At 39.8% G+C, this 25,079-nt stretch overlaps 1 pseudogene; it reads left to right on the top strand.

Annotated features, from left to right (window-relative positions):
• Positions 1-2,656: 2,656 nt before the first annotated feature.
• LOC118907989 (olfactory receptor 1020-like) lies at positions 2,657-3,579 on the top strand (annotated as a pseudogene).
• The last annotated feature ends 21,500 nt before the right edge of the window (positions 3,580-25,079 follow it).

Here is a 25,079-nt window from a genome sequence, read left to right as displayed (position 1 = left end):
CCTGTACCTCCATTAGGATGTTGATGATTTTTATTTTGACGTCCCTTTCAAGAAGAGTCACGAGGTCCATATCATTAAAAACTTTCTCTGGAGTTGTATTCACAATTTTACTCTGGACAAGGTTCCTTTGGCATTTCATGTTTGTTTATGTCACCCGAAAGTGTCCAGAAGCTCTATTCTGGAGCTGCTGAGCCACTGAAGCAATGTCAGGGGTCATAGGGGAGCAGTACTGGGGTTGAGGAAAAAGCTATTCCCTACCTCCTGGCTCCTGTGCCTGTCTCCACTGCCTGAGCAAGTGGGCCGGGCACACAGGTATGCTTTGTCCCAGAGCAGCCAGATATGGATCCCTGCTTTCCACAAGCAGACAGATTCACAGTCTTCCCAGGAACTCTGCCTGTATTAACTTTCCAACCTGGTAGTCATGCGAGTCTCATGAAAGCACCATGAAAAGTAGGTTTGTGCTCCCAACACAGATCTCCGGAACTAGTTATTCGGCAGTCCCAAGCCTTATACTCCCTCCCTGCTCCATTTATCTTCCTCCTGGTGAGCTGGGGTGAGGGAGGGGCTCAGGGCCCATGGAGCCACAGCTCTGGTATGTTACCCCATTCGCTGAGGTCTGCTCTTTTCTACAAGTGTGTGCAGTCTGACATGTCCTCTTTCCTGTTGCTCTCTCAGGAATAGTTGTGCCAATTAAATGTTCTAATTGTATCCAGTTTTAAGAGGAAGCCTCTGTCTCTCCTCTCACACTGCCATCTTTCTGACTGGGGTGTTTTTACTATTGCTAAATAAATATAATATGAGGCAGTAGGTAGAGAGAGAAGAAAAACATATTTAAAAGGTCTGTATTCCTTTCTCAATCACCCTACTTGCATGAAATAGCAGATGATAGACAGCATTTCACATCTGTCTCTTGTTCCTGAGAGACAGTGTTCACCACCCAGGGAACAGACACAGACATGGTTATATGATGCAGGTCAGTCAGGAGCAGGGCTGAGCCCTCTGCAGACAGAATTGTGCACAGCAAAGAAGTCAGTAGTTCTGTGTCAGGTACTAATATTTTTCTTGTTTTATTCATTTTTGCTTTAGACTTCCTTAGTTTTTTATTCTTTTTTGAATGAAAGCATAATATAAAACCTAAGGAGATTATGGATTATTAGGCACACTTTTATTTGAATGACTTATCAATCTTTTTTGTTATATTTTATATATAGAGAGAGAGATGACAGGGCTTATAATACTTTGCATGCATGGTTATGGAGAAGGTAAGATGTTTTTTTTACTGGTTTCAATATGCTACCTACACTTTTAAATACTCTTAAAAATATTTCCATTTGTAAAGGGAAGCTTTTTTAAAATATGAATCTACAGAACAGATATTTAAAGGAATTTAAGCCATGGGTTTGCACACTAGTACATTGAGCATTTGATTATTATTCAGATATTCTTTATCTGTTCTTCATCTACCTTCAACTTCACTTTCCTTTCATTCTCACAGAACAGAGAAGGTCATGGGCAGTATTATGTTGTACATAGCTGGTTTGGGTAAAATACAACAGTGGAACATAAAAATTCAATAGCCACCCATGGACCAGCAATCCTTTTATAGCCAAAGGAGGCAGATTTCAGAGATATTCATACCAAACAGGGTTAAAAGAAACAATAATAGATATTACATTTTCTACATTATTAAGAAGGGGGCAAAGTTGAGTCATCCATCTCTCTGAGGTTATGAGCCTATGGACATAAGAATACTTTTATGAGGAGTCCTACGCATGTACTGTTGGTGACTAGTTCATGTGGATTTCTTTTAGATTTGGGCAGAGAGACTCACACACTCATCCACAATCCCGTGCTTGCCTCTCTTACCCGTGCTGGCAGCATCTGTATGATTATGTCTCAACCATTCTTCCTATTCTTCCCCGAGCAACAGCACCTGTTCAGAGGGGAGTATGATTAGCAGATCACTCACGGAGCCCCATCCACCTTGTTATTGAGCAACTGAAACCTCTTCTGCCGTGGGTCCTGAATCACAGACTATCTCTGTGTTTTGTTTGTTGAGGCTGGATGGACTCAGAAGAGTTACAGAGTGAAAGGCGCTTGTTGGACCCATGAACCTGCCATAGCTTTGGCTGCTCCACTATTTAGGATGATAAGGCAAAAACAAGGAAGTAGATTCACTACCTGCACCTTTACTGAATTGTGTGTCTCTATCATAGGATATGAAAATACGTCTACTAAATTTTTTTTAAAAACAAGCATTTTCAGAAGACATGGTTATGTTCATACTAATTGTGAAATTATTGTCTCCACTCTGAGGAAGTCAATTTCTTAATATGAGATCTTAAAACAAGGTAGTAGAACCAAACTACATAGGTTGGTGTGGAAATAGCATGATTTAATTTGGATGAGAATGCTACACCTCTATACAATTCCACACAAATGTTGCTGTAATTGTTTTGGTATCATTTTATCAATGTAAATTTATTTGGATACAGTTGCAGATGAGTCAGTTTACTTGAACAGTCCTGGATTACCTCTTTTTCTCGTTATGGGAAAATTGAAAGGAGCAGCACTCTTACTATGAAGACAATAAGATAATATAAATCCAGCCCTTCCCTTTCCATCTTTCACAACCAGGGATTTCCGGACACGAGCGATGGCTTTTGGCAACTGCACTGGTGTCACTGACTTCATATTCCAGGGACTCTCTGGCAGACAGGATGTACAGCAGGGGCTCTTTGTGCTCTTCCTGCTGGTTTATGGCATAACTGTGGTTGCCAATCTAGGGATGATCCTGCTGGTCAAGGTGGACCCCAGACTCCACTCGCCCATGTACTATTTCCTGAGCAATCTGTCCTTCTGTGATGTCTGCTACTCCTCCACTGTCTCTCCCAAGATTCTGGCTGATTTCTTATTGAGCAGAAGAGGATACCACATATTTTATGTGCCATTCAGATGTATTTTTTGGGGATCTTTGGAGATGTGGAATGTTTCCTGTTGGCGATCATGGCTTATGACCGTTATGTAGCCATTTGCAACCCACTTCTTTACCCAGTGGCCATGCCCAGGAGACTCTGTTTCCAGCTCATGGCCATTGTGTACATGGAAGGGTTGGTCGACTTGGCAATCCACACCTGTTGTACATTTCGATTTTCATTCTGCAACCACTTTTTCTATGACATCCCACCCTTGCTAGCCCTCTCTTCCTCAGACACCTCCATCAATGAGATTCTTTTGTTCATTTTCAGTACTTGTGTTGTGGGGCTCAGCATCATACCTGTCCTCCTCTCTTACATCTATGTCCTAACTACCATCCTGAGAATGAAGTCAGCAGAGGGCAGACTCAAAGCCTTCTCTATGTGTGCCTCCCACATAACCACTGTGGCCATATTCCACGGCGCACTGCTGTTCATGTATTTCCAACCCACCTCCAGTTATTCCATGCACACGGACAAAGTGGCATCTGTTTTCTACAGAGTTGTCATCCCTATGCTGAACCCACTTATCTACAGCTTGGGGAATACAGATGTGAAAGATGCCCTGAGAAAAATGGTCAGCACTAAATTATGTTCTGTGTGAAACAAGTTATTCCACCCGAAAGTGTTATTTAAAGGTTCTAAGATCTGAAGTTCAGGTCCTTTGATACAGGTTCCTGTAGTCTCACCAATACATCTTCTACATAATTTCCATTACTTATCAGTGTGCCTAAGTTGAGTGTAGGGAGCAGTCACTTTTGTTCTTAACCTCCTCTCAATATATGAAGAGTGCTAATATGTCCAATTTGCTGTTTTTGAAGAGAGTCTTTTTCTACCTGCTTTCCTTATTCATGGATAAGTCCCATCGATCTTTCATTGCCAGAACTCCCCACATTTCTTAATATTATAATTCAACTTATTCTCCCAAGGTACAATATTTTTTTCATAAACATTGGTTTTACTAAATCAGAAGGTTTGAGTGTCTTAATTATGTTTGTATGTATCCTTCTTATGCACTAGTATCCCTGTGTAAATGATCCATCATAACACCTAGAAATATACCCATAGTAAATAAGCACATAAGAATAAATAAAAACACTGTTGCCCGAAATCACATTCAATGGCATTTTCATTGCACATTATTAATGCACCCCTTAAGTAATTGCAAATGTTCTTTTGTGAAGGCATTTCAGAATGATAGTAAACAACAGGAGGCTGCTCTGCTTTTCAAGGAGGCATTTGCATGACCTATGACAGACAATTGGATAATATGGTAGTGGCAAAAAAATATATGAGGAATACTTCTTTGGATAAACAGTTTGAAGGATTACTAGCTGTGCCATATTTTCTTAATTTAGGCATATTACTTGGTAATCATTCTTATGTGATTGAACATATTAGGAGAAACTGTTTGAAGTTTTGTAAAGTCCACTCAGAGGCTCATTGTGTTTGCAGTGTTCAGAAGTTATAAACATGCCATCTTCCTTCCATATAATATATGACAGTAATATCTGGTAAAGATTGATTTGACATGCATAATGATTTCTTTAATCACATCTAATAAGTACAAACTAGTGACAAGGAAATTTGGTCTCAATAAATTGGTTTCCCTAGCTCAATAACTGTAAGTCTAATAATGCCATACACCAGTTTGGATAATTGTAATTTCATCTCCCTGGATGTTGCATTAGATGTTGAAAAATGATTTACTAGTATGTGTCATAGGATTCACTGATTAATAGGAACATCATGTATATGGCCTGAACTAATTCTTCCGTGATGGAATTCTACAAAATCAGGGAAAACATTGTATCAGAATCTTTGATCAATTCTTGCTCATCTGGTTTAATCCTTCCATTCATTTCATCTCCTCATCATAGCATTCTCCACACCCACCAGGACTATTGGGAATCACTACTGTCCAGATTTAATATTACTAGCGGCTGTGTGCAGTGGTTGAGGTAGTAGGCATGTTTCCATGCCCGGACACCTTTCCTTCAGCCTTGGTACCGAAATCCCTAAATAAACAAATGGCCATGGTGGTAGATTTGGGTGCATGCACAGAGCAGTGAACACGTGGAGGCATACTGGTGTAGGCTGCATGATGACACGTGTGAGGCTGCAGCAGTGTCAAAGCTCATTGACTCAGCAGTGGGAGGCCCTGTGCAAGATGCACAGGCAGCGAGGTGTAATCTCTCTGGAAGCTCCTCTCCAGGAAAACGCTATGGCCCAGGCACACAGTGAAGCTCTGAATCCCTGTGATTTTGAGGAAATCGATTCCTCTCTTGTCACCTGAGGAACGAGTCATAATTGAAATCAAACAAATGCATTTATCTGTGGTCTCAAAATGCATTTATGGGAGCAAGAATAAGGTGGCAACCCAAATTATGTCCCATTCGGGAAAGATAGTCAGTGGGATTTAAAGACAGAACGGAATTTTGTGTACATCATTTACAAAGAATTTTGACTGGAGCTGGTGGCAGAAAACTAAAACTGGCTGAAGTGGAGCTGTTGCTTGGCTATGACCAGGACATGTTAGTTACTGCAGCAAGTTGCACATGTCCTGTGCAGCCCTTGGAATACTTCTGGTTTGTCCCAGATCAAAATTTCAGGGATCTACCTGGTCAGAGTGTGGGGAAGGCCCCAACCTTAATGGCCTCCTGGCTCCATGTTATAACCCCTGGACCTGAGTGTCTCCATTTCATTTCCTCTCTGATATTCACCAGACCCCAGCACCTCTCCGTAAAAGAGGTCCCGCCCTAGGTTATCCCTAAAGTCCTTTCCAGTCGTCACAGTTTGTCCATATCTATGATCTAATGTTTTGTGTACACCTATCCTCACTATAGGATTTATAAAAACCAAACAACGGTAGAGAGTGACTTCGTCTTCATGCAAAACAATTCCATTGTGTCTCTGACAGATTTCACAAGAAATAGAATAATGAAAACTGCTAGAGATTGCATGTTGTGGACATCAAATAATTTAAACACAAATCCACCCAACTGGTATTTAGACTTTTATAGACTCTTCACAGAAGTAATTGTACAACTTTATTAGTGTTCATGTAAATAAAATTTATAACCTCAGCGCTGCACTATGACTCACACTCGAGCATCTATAATGATAAATATTTATGAAATTATATCATGTATTGGGGTGCATATGTAACAGTTATAGCTTTCAACATTGAGGAAGAATTCAGCATTCATTCATCTTTCAAAAACCATGTCAGAGTCTCTATGAGAATTGGCATATATTCCCCTTCCTCATTATACCCAACAGAAATGAGTACATATGTATACCCAAAGCTTCCACAAAAGTGATCACACACACAGTAGTATTTTTGAAACCTGACAATAATGTGTGGGGTTTGTTCATTGGGCTACTACACAGCAGAGAATTAATGAACTATCAAATCTCACATACATGACACAGAGGAACAGAATTCCGGCTAAAGGATACAAACTAAATGATTTCACTACTGTAAAGTTTCTTAAAATCACAGAAAATTATCATATTACACAACTATTTTTGTTGAGGTTATGGATTTCTCTGAAATGCTCATTTTGTTCTTTTATTTGGTCAGGGTACTGTGTGCAGTGACGTTTTGTTTCCAAAAATTATCAAGTTTATTTTAAATAATAAAATATGTCACTTCAAAGAATTTTCTGAACACAAAGGCTATGTACCGCCAGAATGTAGACAATTGCAGGATATTTTTATTTACTTTTAAATATCTGTCAGATCCTTAAATCCATTATTTCAAGATATTTTTGTATAATTACTAAAGAATTCAAATTCAGACATGGTAGAGCCAAGATGGCGGCATGTGTAGAGCAGAGGAAATCTCCTCCAAAACCACATATATTTATGAAAATATAACAAAGACAACTCTTCCTAGAATAGAGATCAGAGGACACAAGACAACATCCAGACCACAGCCACACCTGTGAGAACCCAGCGCCTTGCAAAGGGGGTAAGATACAAACCCCAGCCTGGCGGGACCCTAGCACCCCTCACCCCAGCTTCCGGCAGGTGGAGAGGAGACAGAGCAGGGAGGGAGAGGGTTCCCAGGAATGCTAAACACCCATCCCTAGCCATCCAGACCAGAGTGCAGACACAGTGCATGCATGGGGTGCTGGATACTAGGGAAAAAGGACAGCAAGACCTGTGAGCAGGTCACTAAGCCCGGCACCCTGGGGACAAAGAACAGTGAGTGGCTTTTTTTTTTTTTTTTTTGCGAGTGCTCTTTGGAAGTCTTAAAGGGACAGGGACCCCAAAACTGGATGGAAGCGTCCTAGGACCCTTAGTCTAGCTACAGGCAATCGGGGGAACTCTGGGCACTCTAACCCCTGGGCAGCAGGGAGCACGGAGGCCCCTCATGCAGATAAACAGCCTCCCGGTTGCTCCCCCTTCCACACGGCTCCACCATATTGGAGAGGCAGCCAGAGACAAGCCACGCCCACAGCAACATTGGAGATAAACTCCATAGCAACCGTGCAGTAATCAGAAGCACTGTCTGTGCGCAGCTGCACAGCACAAGCCACTAGACGTCACTGTTATCCCAGGAGAGGAAGGCCACAAACCAACAAGAAGGGAAGTTCTTCCAGCCATCACTCGTGCCAGCTCTGCAAACCCTCACTATCACCATGAAAATTCAAAATTACAGGCCAACCAAGATCACAGAGTCAACCCCTGAGGAGACAGACCTAACCAATCTTCCTGAAAAAGAATTCAAAATAAAAATCATAAACATGCTGATGGAAATACAGAGAAATATACAAGAGCTAAGGGATGAAATCCAGAAGGAGACTACAGATGCCCAGAAGGAGATTGCAGAAGTGAAACAAACTCTGGAAGGATTCATGAGCAGAATGGATAACATGCAAGAGGCCATTAATGGAATAGAAACCAGAGAACAGGAATGCAGAGAAGCTGACAGAGAGAGAGATAAAAGGATCTCCAGGAATGAAACAATATTAAGAGAACCGTGTGACCAATCCAAAAGGAACAATATCCATATTATAAGGGTACCAGAAAAAGAAGAGAGAAAAAAGGGGATAGAAAATGTCATTGAAGAAATAATTGCTGAAAACTTCTCCAAACTGGGGGAGGAAATAATCAAACCGACCACGGAATTACACAGAACTCCCAACTGAAAGGACCCAAGGAGGATAACACCAAGACACATAATAATTATAATAGCAAATATCAAGGACAAGGAAAGAGTTTTAAAGGCAGCTAGAGAGAAAAAGGTTGCCTATAAAGGAAAACCCATCAGGCTAACATCAGACTTCTCAACAGAAACCTTACAGGACAGAAGAGAATGGCATGATATATTTAATGCAATGAAACAGAAAGGCCTTGAACCAAGGATACTGTATCCAGCACGATTATCATTTAAATATGATGGAGGGATGAAACAATTCCCAGAGAAGAAAAAGTTGAGGGAATTTGCCTCCCACAAACCACCTTGACAGGGTATTTTACAGGGACTGTTCTGGACGGGAGCACTCCTAAGATTAAACAGATGTCACCAGAGAAAATAAAATCACAACAAAGAAAGCAGACCAACCACATACTAACTAAAGGCAAAAAAATAAAATCAACTACCCACTAAAACCAGTTAAAGGAAATTCAAAAGAGCACAGAGTAAAACAAACAACATATAAAGACTAGAGGAGGAGAAATAAGAAGGGATAGAATAAAAGAATCTCCAGACAGTGTATATAACAGCTCAATAAGCGAGCTAAGTTTGGCAGTAAGATACTAAAGAGACTAACCTTGAACCTTTGGTAACCACAAATCTAAAGCCTGCAATGGCCATAAGTACATATCTTTCAATAATCACACTAAATGTAAATGGATTGAATGCACCAAGCAAAAGAAACAGAGCAATTGAATTGATAAAAAAGCAAGACCCATTTATATGCTGCTTACAAGAAACTCACCTCAAACCCAAAGACATGCACAGACTAAAAGTCAAGGGATGGGAAAAAATATTTCAGGCAAGTGAAAGAGAGAAGAAAGCAGGGGTAGCAGTACTAATATCAGACAAAATAGACTTCAAAACAAAGAAAGTAACAAGAGATAAAAGAGGACATTACATAATGATAAAGAGCTCAGTCCAACAAGAGGACATAACAATTATAAATATATATGCACCCAACACAGAAACATCAGCATATGTGAATCAAATACTAACAGACCTAAAGGGGGAAATAGAATGCAATGCATTCATTCTGGGAGACTTCAACACGCCACTCACCCCAAAGGATAGATCCACTGGGCAGAAAATAAGTAAGGACATGGACGCACTGAACAACACACTAGAACAGATGGACCTAATAGACATCTACAGAACTACATGCAAAAGCAACAGGATATACATTCTTCTCAAGTGCACATGGTACATTCTCCAGAATAGAACACATACTAGCTCATGAAAAGAGCCTCAGTAAATTCCAAAAGATTGAAATTCTAACAAGCAACTTTTCAGACCACAAAGGTATAAAACTGGAAATAAATTTTACAAAGAAAACAAAAGTCTCACAAAAACATGGAGGCTTAACAACATACTCCTAAATAATCAATGGATCAATGAACAAATTAAAATAGAGATCAAGGAATATATGGAAACAAATGACAACAACAATACAAAGCCCCAACTTCTGTGGACGCAGTGAAAGCAGTCTTAAGAGGAAAGTACATAGCGATCCAGGCACACTTGAAGAAGGAAGAACAATCCCAAATGCCTGGATCGCTATGTACTACAAGTCACTCTTAAGAGAAATTAAAGGGGACACTAACAAATGGAAACTCGTCCCATGATCTTGGCTAGGAGGAATTAATATTGTCAAAATGGCCATCCTGCCCAAAGCAATATACAGATTTGATGCAATCCCTATCAAATTACCAGCAACATTCTTCAACGAACTGTTACAAATAGTTCAAAAATTCATATGGAAACACCAAAGACCCCGAATAGCCAAAGCAATCAGTGGAAAAGATTAGAGACTACAGACATTAACCCAAACATATATGGTCAATTAATATTTGATAAAGAAGCCATGGACATAGAATGGGGGAATGACAGTCTCTTCAACAAATGGTGCTGGCAAAACTGGACAGCTACATGTAATGAAACTGGACTATTGTCTAACCCCATACACAAAAGTAAATTCAGAATGGATCAAAGACCTGAATGTAACTCATGAAACCATAAAACTCTTAGAAAAAAACATAGGCAAAAACCTCTTAGACATAAACATGAGTGACCTCTTCTTGAACATATCTCCCCGTGCAAGGAAATCAACAGTGAAAGTGAACAAGTGCGACTATATTAAGCTGAAAAGCTTCTGCACAGCAAAAGACACCATCAATAGAACAAAAAGGTACTCTACAGTATTGGAGAATATATTTGTAAATGACAGTTCTGATAAAGGCTTGACATCCAAAATATATATAGAGCTCACCCACCTCAACAAACAAAAAACAAATAATCCAATTAAAAAATGGGCAGAGGAACTGAACAGACAGTTCTCCAAAACAGAAATACAGATGGCCAATAGACACATGAATAGATGCTCCACATCACTAATTATCAGAGAAATGCAAATTAAAACCACAATGAGATATCACCTCACACCAGTAAGGAAGGCTAACATCCAAAAGACACACAAGAACAAATGTTGGTGAGGTTGTGGAGAAAGGGGAACCCTCCTACACTGCTGGTGGGAAAGTAAATTATTTCAACCATTGTGGAAAGCAGTATGGAGGTTCCTCAAAATGCTCAAAATAGACTTAACATTTGACCCAGGAGTTCCACTCTTGGAATTTACCCTAAGAATGCAGCACTCAAGTATGAAAAACACAGATGCACTCCTATGTTTATTGCAGCACTATTTACAATAGTCAAGAATTGGAAGCAACCTAAGTGTGCATCAGTAGATGAATGGATAAAGAAGATGTGGTACATATACACAACGGAATATTACTCAGCCATAAGATGAAAACAAATCCTACCATTTGCAACAACATGTGTGTTTAATAAGTGACCTGAGCATGTAGGTTTTTTGTATCCCATGGCACAACCAGCCATTTCTACACTAATGAATCCTATAGTCTAGTAGAAATAACCAACGTCCATTGACTAAGAACTCAAGCAATTCATAACAAACATCAAAATTGTGATGAAAATGGGAGCTATACATCCCAAGCAATATGTCCAAATTTAATGTAAAATAAAGGTTGCTTTGGATGGAGATCCGAAGTCTCAGATCTGAAAATATACATGTTGGGAATGGAAAAGATAGTGCAGAGGATCTGACAATTGGAGTTGTCTTCAGGTTGACAAACTCATGACTTTTCAGAAATAAAGAAGTCATTCATGGATGCCACAATATGCATGATCCTCAAGGGGCTTATGTTAAATGAAATAGACAGAGAAAGGCTAATATTGTATGAATGACCTCATTTAGAAATGGCATCTAAAAAAGTTAAACTCAGAGAAATAAGAGAGTAGAATGATTGTTGCCAGAGACTGTGGGAGTTGGAGAACTGGGGAGGTGCTGGTCAAATGGTGCAAGTGTCTCCTATAAGGTGAGTAAGATCTGAGGATCTAATGTACCTCATGGTGACTCTAGCTAACAATATGTATTATATGTTGAAAATTGCTCAGAGAGAAGATCACAAATATTCCCAACACAATTAAAATGTGATAATTCTGTGAGGCAATGGACTTGTTTCTTTACTTTATCCTGATAATGATTTGACAAATTACAGATATGTCAAAGCATATGGTGCAGCTTTTGAACACACCCAATCTTATTTGTCAATTTTGTCTCAAGAAATCTGGGGGGGAAAAAAAGGAAAGAAGTACAAATAGTTAGATTATAAAGAATAATGGAAGGGTCATGGCAAAATACAGCATAGTTCTATAATTATCAAAAATAAACTCCTCTGTCAATGCTGTAGGAAATCCTTCCCTTCTTCTCCCTTCTGAGTCCCAGTTACATGTCCCCTTTTGTAATACACAATAAACCATCCTCTATAATCATTGTTTTACTATCATGCTGTTTATTAAATCACTGCTTCTAATATGAGATTGGGAGTATTCTTTGTCTAGGACTGAACATTCTTTCCCTGTTATATAATATAAAGCACCCCATGCCGTTTTGGACACAAAATGAGAAAACAAACAAATAATCAATTAAAAACACCAGATAACTTTTCTGAGTGCTTATTATAAGTTCTTCACAAAATTATATGTGTATAAGGTATATGGCTTGAACATATATACACTGTTCAACTCCTGTACTATTGATGCTGGGGTTCTTGTTTGCAGAGTCGAAAAATGAACTTAGCAAACAGTCAAGGTAGGAGAGCCAGGAAGAGGTTTTTATTGAGAGATACAGTGAGAGGACAGAGCTCCTGGCTCATGTTAGGAGGGGACAAGAGAGCCCATAGTGGTGAGTTGTCTAGGGGATTTACAGGCAGTTGAAGATTTTTGGAAATGTGAAAAAAGGCTTAGGGGTGTGGACTTGTACCACTTGTCCTCAAGGTGGGCTGGGTTGTTGTCTGTTTGCTACGGCTGTTTACAGTGAAGTCACAGGTTATGCTGAGATACCTTCTTTATTTGTGAAACACTCAAACATTCCAGTTCAAGTTGCTTCTGGCCTTTTGACCTTTTACTAATCTCTTTGAAGATGTCTATATTCTTAGTCTGGTATCTTCACTGTAGAGAATAAGGTTGACCTTGACTTTGCATAATGCTTAACACATAGTTTTGATACGAACTTATTTGTACATTGTTACATTTCTCTGACTGTAAATATCCTGTCCTGATTTTTCTGGAGGCCCTTACCCTACTCTGACTACACCTATGGTCCCTATCTCACTACAGTGTTGATAAAAATCTGATTTCCATTCAGTTTTATACTATTATAAATAAGGCAATGTTGAATAACTTTGCACATGTGTTTGGGTGGTCCTATTCACTCATTTCACTATGGTGTAAATCTAGTATAGAATTTTTAGGTTAATTATCTTTTAGAATTGTTCAAGTGAAGTGCCACTGAATGTCAGATTTTCTAGCTTCCATTTTCAAGTCTTTGTGTGAAAACATTTCAGAATGGAAGGAAACCCAAATTACAAGTCTGCTTTTCAAAGGGAGCATTTATGGGACACCATGACTTTTCAGTAGGTATCATGCTGGAAAAAATTAAGTAAGGGTTATAACCATATTTCTCTCAACACATACCCTTTTGAAATTGTTACTTATGAGCAGAAGCACAGAAAGAAACACTTGGAATATGTACATCCAAGAAAAATAGTCAGTGAATTTCCTTTAAAATTGGAGGATTGTAACTGCAGGAGGAAAATATGTTCCCAGCCCAGGGAAAATAATCTTTGAAGACAAAATCAGTCAAAAGGAGAAATAAAGTGGGAGAAATCTATTTATTGACTACAAGCAGTGATCTGCTTCTGCTCACATGTGTCTCTCATGACCTGGCTGCAAAAGGACCACACACCTCTCCAGTCCCACTATGCTCTCACCCTCCACCAACCTTGTGATCACCTATTGATATGGTGATGGACTACTTCTTTACACCCCTTGTAAACACCTATTGATATGGAGATGCACTAAGGCCAGGTGAGTGATTCTAGAAATACTGTAGTTTTAACCACAGACCACCCCTCCAGAAATCTCACCACACAATCAACTTGCTGCCCATCATCCACAGTGGCCCCTGTGAGAGAAAACTGGATCATTGTAACCAGACTAATAACATACAATAGCAACAGCAATAAAATCATGATAATCATTGAGCTGGAGGATTCAGCCAGGTTCAAAGTCCTGTGCAGATTAAATCCATAGCTTGCCCATTTCACAGGCAGTCAGTAGCTGAACAGGTAGGGAGTTCAGAGCAATCATCACACGGCAGTTACAGCCAGGGGGCAGGTCCAGGCCACGGGGACTATAGAAGAAAATAGCCCTAAAGGTGATAAGATACATGTTTTAAGGACACCAATACAGGCAAATCTTGTCCATCAGGTAGGATCCATGCAAGAGAGTGGTCCTGTGACAGGACAGTGGCAGGAATGGGATCTCATCCTGGTCTAGTGTACCAGACTTTCACCCCCCTCCCTGTGGGAGTTACAGATGGGTCAATGTATAGGACCATGGAAGGTGCATGCACTGGCCATAACGATAAAAAAAAACTTCCCTGTAAGATGCTCTTACTCCTGGCTGTTTTGGGTATGCTATTGTGATCTTTGGGGGCCATTCTACTGTTACTCCAGGAACACACAGGAGGTCAGCTTCCAGGCCTTTTCTCCAAGGTGCCAGAAGGGCCAGCCATCACCGTTCAAAATGTCCAGGGTCAAATGTCAAAATTTTCAGGGCCCTGTCCACTCAACAGACTCTCCAGGGTTGAATGCAGTTAGGGCTGGCAGCAGGATGTTATATATATAAATAATGTTTATATTACCATTCTATTTATTAAGATAATAACATACAAATGTATGGTTTCTTCTTTATTAGTTATATTTTGATTATTTTCCTCTTAGGATGGTTCTTCATATCTTGAAATGAAAACTAAAAGCTTTAAGCTAAAACTTCAGCATTGTATCTTTTGGGTAACTGTCTACTAATTATAATAATTTAGCCTGGACAACTTAGATTTTCATATGCTTCATCTCAGATGTATTATTAATTTGTTAATTTTAAAATGATTTTTATCTAATCACAGAATATGAGACACCGTGGTACGATTCAGTTTGTTAATATGTATAGTAAAAAAGAATCACCTTGTTGAATAAACAAACAAAAAAAAAATTGAAAATACACATGCATGTGTCCAGAACCCTTCAAATCCATTAAAAGGCAAACCTACAATTCAATGTTAGTTATGTTGATATGTTTAGAATTTAACATACATTCACCATTGGTTTCAGTTTTGCCCTTTAGTGCTAGAATATAAAATGTTGGAATCTGAATGGAGATAAAACATTTTATATACTAACTCTTCAACCTCCTCTAGTCTATAAAAAATAAACCAAAAGGATAAATGACTAATTTCACCATTTGCACAGATGGAACAGCAAAAAAAAAAAAACAAGCAACGCTCACTTCAATGGTGGAATTTTGTTTGGGGGGATTTTCTTGTATTCACAATCTGTCAATGGTCAATGTTTCTTTTCGTGATTATTTTCTTGTCTGGGTGATAATCTTGGCAGACAATGGCATCATTATTCTCATAACCAGAGTGGAACCAGGCTCTCCAAATTTCCATATGTTTTTCCCTCATTGATTTTTCCTTCCTGGAAATTTCTTATGTGTATTTAACACTTTCTAGAGTAGTCATCGATCTTTGGACTCAGAAAAGAAATGGTTCTTTGTTTGACTGTGCTATAAAAATGTATTTTACCTTGATGCTTGGACATACAGAAAGTTTTCTCCTGACAACTATAGCCTATGACCACTGCATGACCATTTGTAACATTTCACGCTACCCTCTGGTTGTGAACCACAAGTTCTGGGTCCAGTTAATCATCACTGACTTTATGATCACAGGAATTCCAGTCAAGGTAAAATAAGACACACCAGATTTTCTCTGTGCTGTTTTGTGGTTCCCACCAAATCAATCACTTCTGTGACATCCCCTGCAGTGCTCAAGCTGGCCTGTGGGGATGAGAGGTTGGCCTTCACATCACTCTGATGTGCGTTATGATCTCTTTTCTGTTTTAAGATGCTCCTACAGTAAAACCATCTCCACCATCCTGAGGCTGCCGCTGGCAACAGGATGAGACAAAGCTGTCTCCACCTGTTGGTCCCACATCACAGTTTTGACTTTGTTGTGTAGATCTGGAATCTTCACATATTCATGACCCAAACCCAGACATTCTTCCAGAACACATAAATTTCTCTCTCTTTCCTATACATTGTCACCCTGGGGTTTATCCCCATGACAGTCACTCTGAGGAATGAGGAGGTCATGGTGGCCTTGAGAAAATGGGTAGTTCAATGCTGATTGCATTAGACAGTGATTTGAACTCATTACCTGTTTGCCCTGGGCTGGTAGGTCCCAGGGCAGGCTGCCCCAAAATGTGCAACAATGGCATATTGATTATAGATCACTTTAATTTAAAGTTCCTTAATAAAAAGCCAGTGCAAAAGAAAATTTGCCCTCGCTCTTGGTACCCAGAAAGCAGGAAATGAGTCTCCCATGTGAAGGGCTGCCTCCCTGGACCAGGAGGTAAAGGGACATCCTTATCCAGAAAGAGAGGGGATTCAGAGCCCAGACGGCTATATAAGGAGAACTTGTTACTTCTACTAATTTACTACCCGAGCCTAAATTCTGTTAGAATCCCTACCAGTGGAAGTTCCAAACATATGTTTTCATTGCCCTACAGATTCTTCACAGTTTTCTCCTTTCTTTGTTTCAAAAGTATAAATCTGAGGAGGGGTGGAAGATGGCGGCGTGAGTAGAGCAGCGGAAATCTCCTCCCAAAACTACATATATCTATGAAAATATAACAAAGACAACCCTTCCTAGAATAAAGACCAGAGGACACAGGACAATATCCAGACCACATCCGCACCAGAGAGAACCCAGCGCATCGTGAAGGGGGTAAGATACAAGCCCCGGCCTGGCGGGAGCCGAGCGCCCCTCCCCCCAGCTCCCGGCAGGAGAAGAATAGGCAGAGCGGGAGGGAGACGGAGCCCAGGACTGCCGAACACCCAGCCCCCGCCATCCGGGCCAGAGTGCACGGCCCTCGATACTGGGAAAACAGGGCAGCAAGAACAGTGAGCGGACACTGGAGGCCGGGTGTCAGAGGACATAAGAAAAGTGCGTGACCATTTTTTTTTTTTTGCTTTTTTGCTGTTTTGTTTTGGCGAGCGCTTTTTGGAAGTCTTAAAGGGATAGGAACCCCAATACTAGGGAAACAAGGCAGAAAGACCAGTGAGCAGAGGCCTGAGGCTGGCAGCGGAGAATAAAGAAAAACGAACGACCACCTTTTTTTTGTAATTTAAATTTTTTTTTTTTTTTTTTTTTTTTCTTGGTGGTCGTTGTTTTGTTTTGTTTTGGCGGGTGCTTTTTGGAAGTCTTAAAGGGGCAGGGCGGGTAACTTAATCCAGAGGTAGTGAATCCGGGGATCTCTGGGTACCCTAACCCCTGGGCTGCAGGGAGTAGGGAGGCCCCTTATGGAGATAAATAGCCTCCCAGCAGCTCCTGCTCCAACGCGACTCCACCATTTTGGAGTAGCTGCCTGAGCCAGGCCACGCCCACAGCAACAGCGGAGATTAACTCCATAACAACCGGGCAGGAAGCAGAAACCCTGTCTGCGCGCAGCTGCGCAGCACAAGCCACTAGAGGTCGCTGTTCTCCCAGGAGAGGAGGGCCACAAACCAACAAGAAAGGAAGTCCTTCCAGCCGTCACTCGTCCCAGTTCTGCAGACTATTCCTATCACCATGAAAAGGCAAAGCTACAGGCAGACAAAGATCACAGAGACAACACCAGAGAAGGAGACAGACCTAACCAGTCTTCCTGACAAAGAATTCAAAATAAGAATCATAAACATGCTGACAGAGATGCAGAGAAATACGCAAGACAAATGGGATGAAGTCCGGAAGGAGATCAAAGATGCCAGAAAGGAGATCAGAGAAATGAAACAAACTCTGGAAGGGTTTATAAGCAGAATGGATAGAATGCAAGAGGCCATTGATGGAATTGAAATCAGAGAACAGGAACGCATAGAAGCTGACATAGAGAGAGACAAAAGGATCTCCAGGAATGAAACAATATTAAGAGAACTGTGTGACCAATCCAAAAGGAACAATATCCGTATTATAGGGGTCCCAGAAGAAGAAGAGAGAGGAAAAGAGATGGAAAGTATCTTAGAAGAAATAATTGCTGAAAACTTCCCCACACTGGGGGAGGAAGTAATCGAACAGACCATGGAAATACACAGAACCCCCAACAGAAAGGATCCAAGAAGGACAACACCAAGACACATAATAATTAAAATGGCAAAGATCAAGGACAAGGAAAGAGTTTTAAAGGCAGCTAGAGAGAAAAAGGTCACCTATAAAGGGAAACCCATCAGGCTAACGTCAGATTTCTCAACAGAAACCCTACAGGCCAGAAGAGAATGGCATGATATATTTAATACAATGAAACAGAAGGGCCTTGAACCAAGGATACTGTATCCAGCACGACTATCATTCAAATATGATGGTGGGATTAAACAATTCCAAGACAAACAAAAGCTGAGGGAATTTGCTTGCCACAAACCACCTCTACACAACATCTTACAGGGACTGCACTAGATGGGAGCACTCCTAGAAAGAGCACAGCACAAAACACCCAACATATGAAGAATCGAGGAGGAGGAACAAGAAGGGAGAGAAGAAAAGAATCTCCAGACAGTGTATATAACAGCTCAATAAGTGAGCTAAGTTATGCAGTAAGATACTAAAGAGGCTAACCTTGAACCTTTGGGAACCACGAATTTAAAGCCTGCAATGGCAATAAGTACATATCTTTCAATAGTCACCCTAAATGTTAATGGATTGAATGCACCAATCAAAAGACACAGAGTAACAGAATGGATAAAAAAGCAAGACCCATCTATATGCTGCTTACAAGAAACTCACCTCAAACCCAAAGACATGTACAGACTAAAAGTCAAGGGATGGAAAAACATATTTCAAGCAAACAACAGTGACAAGAAAGCAGGGGTTGCAGTACTAATATAAGACAAAATAGACTTCAAAACAAAGAAAGTAACAAGAGATAAAGAAGGACACTACATAAAGGGCTCAGTCAAACAAGAGGATATAACCATTGTAAATATATATGCACCCAACACAGGAGCACCAGCATATGTGAAACAAATACTAACAGAACTAAAGGGGGATATAGACTGCAATGCATTCATTCTAGGAGACTTCAACACACCACTCACCCCAAAGGATAGATCCACTGGGCAGAAAATAAGTAAGGACACGGAAGCACTGAACAACACAGTAGAGCAGATGGACCTAATAGACATCTATAGAACTCTACATCCAAAAGCAGCGGGATATATATTCTTCTCAAGTGCACATGGAACATTCTCCAGAATAGACCACATACTAGGCCACAAAAAGAGCCTCAGAAAATTCCAAAAGATTGAAATCCTACCAACCAACATTTCAGACCACAAAGGCATAAAACTAGAAATAAACTGTACAAAGAAAGTAAAGAGGCTCACAAACACATGGAAGCTTAACAACATGATCCTAAATAATCAATGGATCAATGACCAAATCAAAATGGAGATCCAGCAATATATGGAAACAAATGACAACAACAACACTAAGCCCCAACTTCTGTGGGACACAGCAAAAGCAGTCTTAAGAGGAAAGTATAAAGCAATTCAAGCATATTTAAAAAAGGAAGGTCAATCTCAAATGAATGGTCTAATGGCACAATTATCGAAATTGGAAAAAGAAGAACAGATGAGGCCTAAGGTCAGCAGAAGGAGGGACATAATAAAGATCAGAGAAGAAATAAATAAAATTGAGAAGAATAAAACAATAGTAAAAATCAATGAAACCAAGAGCTGGTTCTTCGAGAAAATAAACAAAATAGATAAGCCTCTAGCCAGACTTATTAAGAAGAAAAGAGAGTCAACACAAATCAACAGTATCAGAAACGAGAAAGGAAAAATCACGATGGACCCCACGGAAATGCAAAGAATTATTGCTGACTACTATGAAAACATATATGCTAACAAGCTGGGAAACCTAGGAGAAATGGACAACTTCCTAGAAAAATACAACCTTCCAAGATTGACCCAGGAAGAAACAGAAAATCTAAACAGACCAATTACCAGCAACGAAATTGAAGCGGTAATCAAAAAACTACCAAAGAAAAAAACCCCCGGGCCAGATGGATTTACCTCGGAATTTTATCAGACATACAGGGAAGACATAATACCCATTCTCCTTAGAGTTTTCCAAAAAATAGAGGAGGAGGGGATACTCCCAAACTCATTCTATGAAGCTAACATCACCCTAATACCAAAACCAGGCAAAGACCCCACCAAAAAAGAAAACTACAGACCAATATCCCTGATGAACGTAGATGCAAAAATACTCAACAAAATATTAGCAAACCGAATTCAAAAATACATCAAAAGGATCATACACCATGTCCAAGTGGGATTCATCCCAGGGATGCAAGGATGGTACAACATTCGAAAGTCCATCAACATCAAACACCACATCAACAAAAAAAGACAAAAACCACATGATCATCTCCATAGATGCTGAAAAAGCATTTGACAAAATTCAACATCCATTCATGTTAAAAACTCTCAGCAAAATGGGAATAGAGGGCAAGTACCTCAACATAATAAAGGCCATCTATGATAAACCCACAGCCAACATTATATTGAACAGAGAGAAGCTGAAAGCATTTCCTCTGAAATCAGGAACTAGACAGGGATGCCCACTCTCTCCACTGTTATTTAACATAGTACTGGAGGTCCTAGCCACGGCAATCAGACAAAATAAAGAAATAAAAGGGATCCAGATTGGTAAAGAAGAAGTTAAACTGTCACTATTTGCAGATGACATGATACTGTACATAAGAAACCCTAAAGACTCCACCCCAAAACTACAAGAACTGATATCGGAATACAGCAAAGTTGCAGGATACAAAATCAACACACAGAAATCTGTGGCTTTCCTATATACTAACAACGAACCAACAGAAAGAGAAATCAGGAAAACAACTCCATTCACAATTGCATCAAAAAGAATAAAATACCTAGGAGTAAACCTAACCAAAGAAGTGAAAGACTTATACTCTGAAAACTAGAAGTCACTCTTAAGAGAAATTAAAGGGGACACTAACAGATGGAAACTCATCCCATGCTCGTGGCTAGGAAGAATAAATATCGTCAAAATGGCCATCCTGCCCAAAGCAATATACAGATTTGATGCAATCCCTATGAAACTACCAGCAACATTCTTCAATGAAGAGGAACAAATAATTCAAAAATTCATATGGAAACACCAAAGACCCCGAATAGCCAAAGTAATCCTGAGAAAGATGAATAAAGTAGGGGGGATCTCACTCCCCAACTTCAAGCTCTACTATAAAGCCATAGTAATCAAGACAATTTGGTACTGGCACAAGAGCACAGCCACAGACCAATGGAATAGACTAGATAATCCAGACATTAACCCAGACATATATGGTGAATTTATATTTGATAAAGGAGCCATGGACATACAATGGCAAAATGACAGTCTCTTCAACAGGTGGTGCTGGCAAAACTGGACAGCTACATGTAGGAGAATGAAACTGGACCATTGTCTAACCCCATATACAAAAGTAAACTCAAAATGGATCAAAGACCTGAATGTAAGCCAGGAAACCATTAAACTCTTGGAAGAAAACATAGGCAAAAACCTCTTAGACATAAACATGAGTGACCTCTTCTTGAACATATCTCCCCGGGCAAGGAAAACAAAAGCAAAAATGAGTAAGTGGGACTATATTAAGCTGAAAAGCTTCTGTACAGCAAAAGACACCATCAATAGAACAAAAATGATCCCTACAGTATGGGAGAATATATTTGAAAATGACACATCCGATAAAGGCTTGACATCCAGAATATATAAAGAGCTCACACGCCTCAACAAACAAAAAACAAATAACCCAATTAAAAAATGGGCAGAGGAACTGAACACACAGTTCTCCAAAAAAGAAATACAGATGGCCAACAGACACATGAAAAGATGCTCCACAACGCTAATTATCAGAGAAATGCAAATTAAAACTACAATGAGGTATCACCTCACACCAGTAAGGATGGCTGCCATCCAAAAGACAAACAACAACAAATGTTGGCGAGGCTGTGGAGAAAGGGGAACCCTCCTACACTGCTGGTGGGAATGTAAGTTAGTTCAACCATTGTGGAAAGCAGTATGGAGGTACATCAAAATGCTCAAAACAGACTTACCATTTGACCCAGGAATTCCACTCCTAGGAATTTACCCTAAGAACACAGCAATCAAGTTTGAGAAAGACAGATGCACCACTATGTTAATTGCAGCACTATTTACAATAGCCAAGAATTGGAAGCAACCTAAATGTCCGTCGATAGATGAATGGATAAAGAAGATGTGGTACATATACACAATGGAATACTACTCAGCCATAAGAAAAGGGCAAATCCAATCATTTGCAGCAACATGGATGGAGCTGGAGGGTATTATGCTCAGTGAAACAAGCCAGGCGGAGAAAGAGAAATACCAAATGATTTCACTTATCTGTGGAATATAAGAACAAAGGAAAAACTGAAGGAAAAAAAAGCACCAGAATCACAGAACTCAAGAATGGACTAACAGGTACCAAAGGGAAAGGGACTGGGGAGGATGGGTGGGTAGGGAGGGATAAGGGGGGGGAGAAGTAGGGTGGTATTAAGATTAACATGCATGGGGGTTAGGAGAAAAGGGAGGGCTGTACAACACAGAGAAGGCAAGTAGTGATTCTACAACATTTTGCTATGCTGATGGACAGTGACTGTAAAGGGGTTTATAGGGGAGACCTGGTATAAGAGAGAGCCTAGTAAACATAATATACGTCATGTAAGTGTAGATTAGTGATACCAAAAAAAAAAAAAATTGGGCAGTTCCTGTGTGGTAACCTCCAATGAGTTCTACACAAGGGTATAAAGTCATATAAAAGTGTAGGCAAAGGGTCTGTTTGCGTCTATACAGAAGATCAAACCCTAATTGGGCTACCCCAAAAATGAACTAAGATACGATATAAAAGAGGACTTCCAACATCAGCACTCTCTGGAAGACTCATGCCAGAAGATGATCATCAAAAAACCCCAACAACGATCCACGCACTGCTACAGCTGTAGATGCACCCATCCCACCAGCTCCTGGACTTGCCATGGGAATGAGGAAGGAGATATCTAAGCTGGCCTGTGCATACAGTAAAACAACAAATTTGACTGGATCTATACTGTTGGAACTCAATCAAGAATTAGGAGACGTGCAAATTGTAGCTCTCCAAAATCTTAAAACTAAAGACTATTTACTGTTAAAAGAACATAAGGGATGTGAACATTCCCCAGGAATGGGTTGTTTTAATTTGTCTGATTTCTCTCAGACTGTTCAAGTTCAGTTGGACAATATCCACCATATCATAGATAAGTTTTCACAAATGCCTAAGGTGCTTAACTGGTTTTCTTGGTTTCACTGGAGATGGCTGGTTATTACAGGTATGCTTTGGTTATGTAACTATACTCCTATTATGTTAATGTGTGTGCGCAATTTAATTAGTAGTTTAAAACCTATACATGCTGAAGTTACTCTACAAGAAGATATGTCAAAGAAATAATCAATTTTCCCATGTTTTCTTCCGTCCGCTACTTCTATAGCTTTTCTTCTTCCTTCCTAATTACAACCCTTAAATAGAATTCGTGCCTCATATCAAAGTTACCGAGTATCATAATTCTTCCAAGTGGTAAAGATACCTCAAGACAAATGCTGGGCATAGAAGCCACAGGGCATAAGTCTGCAAAGAAGTAAAAAGCTAACCTTTTCAAACAGTAAGGCTTCTCTCTCACTTACCAACTTTACATTTCCCTGTATGGCCCCAGAAGATGACTGGTTAGGCAGAGACGGGTAATATTCCTCAAGGGAGGAACAACCTAAGACAGGCAGAGTCGCAGGGGGGCCATCAGGTGAGAAATTGTGGATCAACAGAGGTGAGGCTTAGAACCTCACCCCCCCTGTTCTGAGAGAAATCTTCTGCATACGTGAATGTTTTATTTCCCTTGTCTTGCTTGGATTAACACATAGTCTACAGGCACACACCTGATCATCTACATTTGCTCTCTTACAACACTAAACTATGTTTTCTACCTTTATCTTGTATCTACCTACCACTTCAGCATTTTATTAAAAATAATAATAATAATAGAGAAATGTGGTATCCACATATAAATCAAGTATAAAAACCAAATGAGTATTCATAGTTGAACTGGCTGTTTATAGTTCATAAAGCATGAGCAAAACCGAAAGTTTCTGTGATGAGTGCCCTTGTACTGTTCACTATGTAACTTATTCATTATGTAAGAATTTGTTCTACATGTAAGAACTTCTTTGTTATGCCTCAGAAGATTGGAGCCTGATGAAAATTAGGCTTGGGGTGTATTAATGATTGTGCATTGAGCATTGACTCCCCTATACAGAATTTTATTGTCATTAACAACCATTTGATCAATAAATATGAGAGATGCCCTCACAAAAAAATAAATTAATTAATAAATTAACTAATTAATTAATTAATTTAAATAAATAAATAAATAAATAAAAAAGGACAGACTTCCAATGGTAAAATAAATAAGTAACCGGGATGTAATGTATAGCATAAGGAATATAGTCAAGATATTGTAACAGCTTGGTAGGGGGATAGCTGGAACCTAGAATTATGTATATAAATGTTTTATCACTGTGTTGTACACTTGAAACTAATGTAATGTAATACTGTGCGTCAACTACCTTTCAATAAATAATAATTATTAAAAAAAAAAAAGTATAAATCTGCCTGGCTTGGTCATTTCCTTGGGTCTCAATTTCATTACTGGGCCTCCATGTGTGTGAGAAATACTCTCACTGGTCCAAACTAAGTAAGTGGACACGGAATCAAAGAGGACAGCGGAGCGAGGCTTTAATTGCGGTCTTGCAAGATCAGGTGTCCAGTGAGCAGACACACCCAGGATGGCTGCAACAAATGGTTTATTCCTTAGCCCCTGAGGCCCTCCTCTGGTTCCTCACTGGGTGAGTACTGCAGGGTCTATACTCTTTCCCGAACATCACCTAAGCCAGTTATATCCATGATAGGCTTTCTTTACATTTGTCTTAATTTTATTTGTTGATTCAAAACTATTTCTGCATTTTTCTGAACTGACGCACACAGCCTGGACCTTGTCTATGACTGCTTCTGGGATAACTCAGTTTTACCTGAACAGACAACACCCAAGAACTTCACAAACGAGGCCCCTGAACCTTGGTGCTGTTCACA

The sequence above is a fragment of the Manis pentadactyla genome, chromosome 9 (assembly GCF_030020395.1).
Source record: "Manis pentadactyla isolate mManPen7 chromosome 9, mManPen7.hap1, whole genome shotgun sequence".
Lineage (NCBI taxonomy): Eukaryota > Metazoa > Chordata > Mammalia > Pholidota > Manidae > Manis > Manis pentadactyla.
This window is presented reverse-complemented; position numbering and strand designations above follow the sequence as displayed.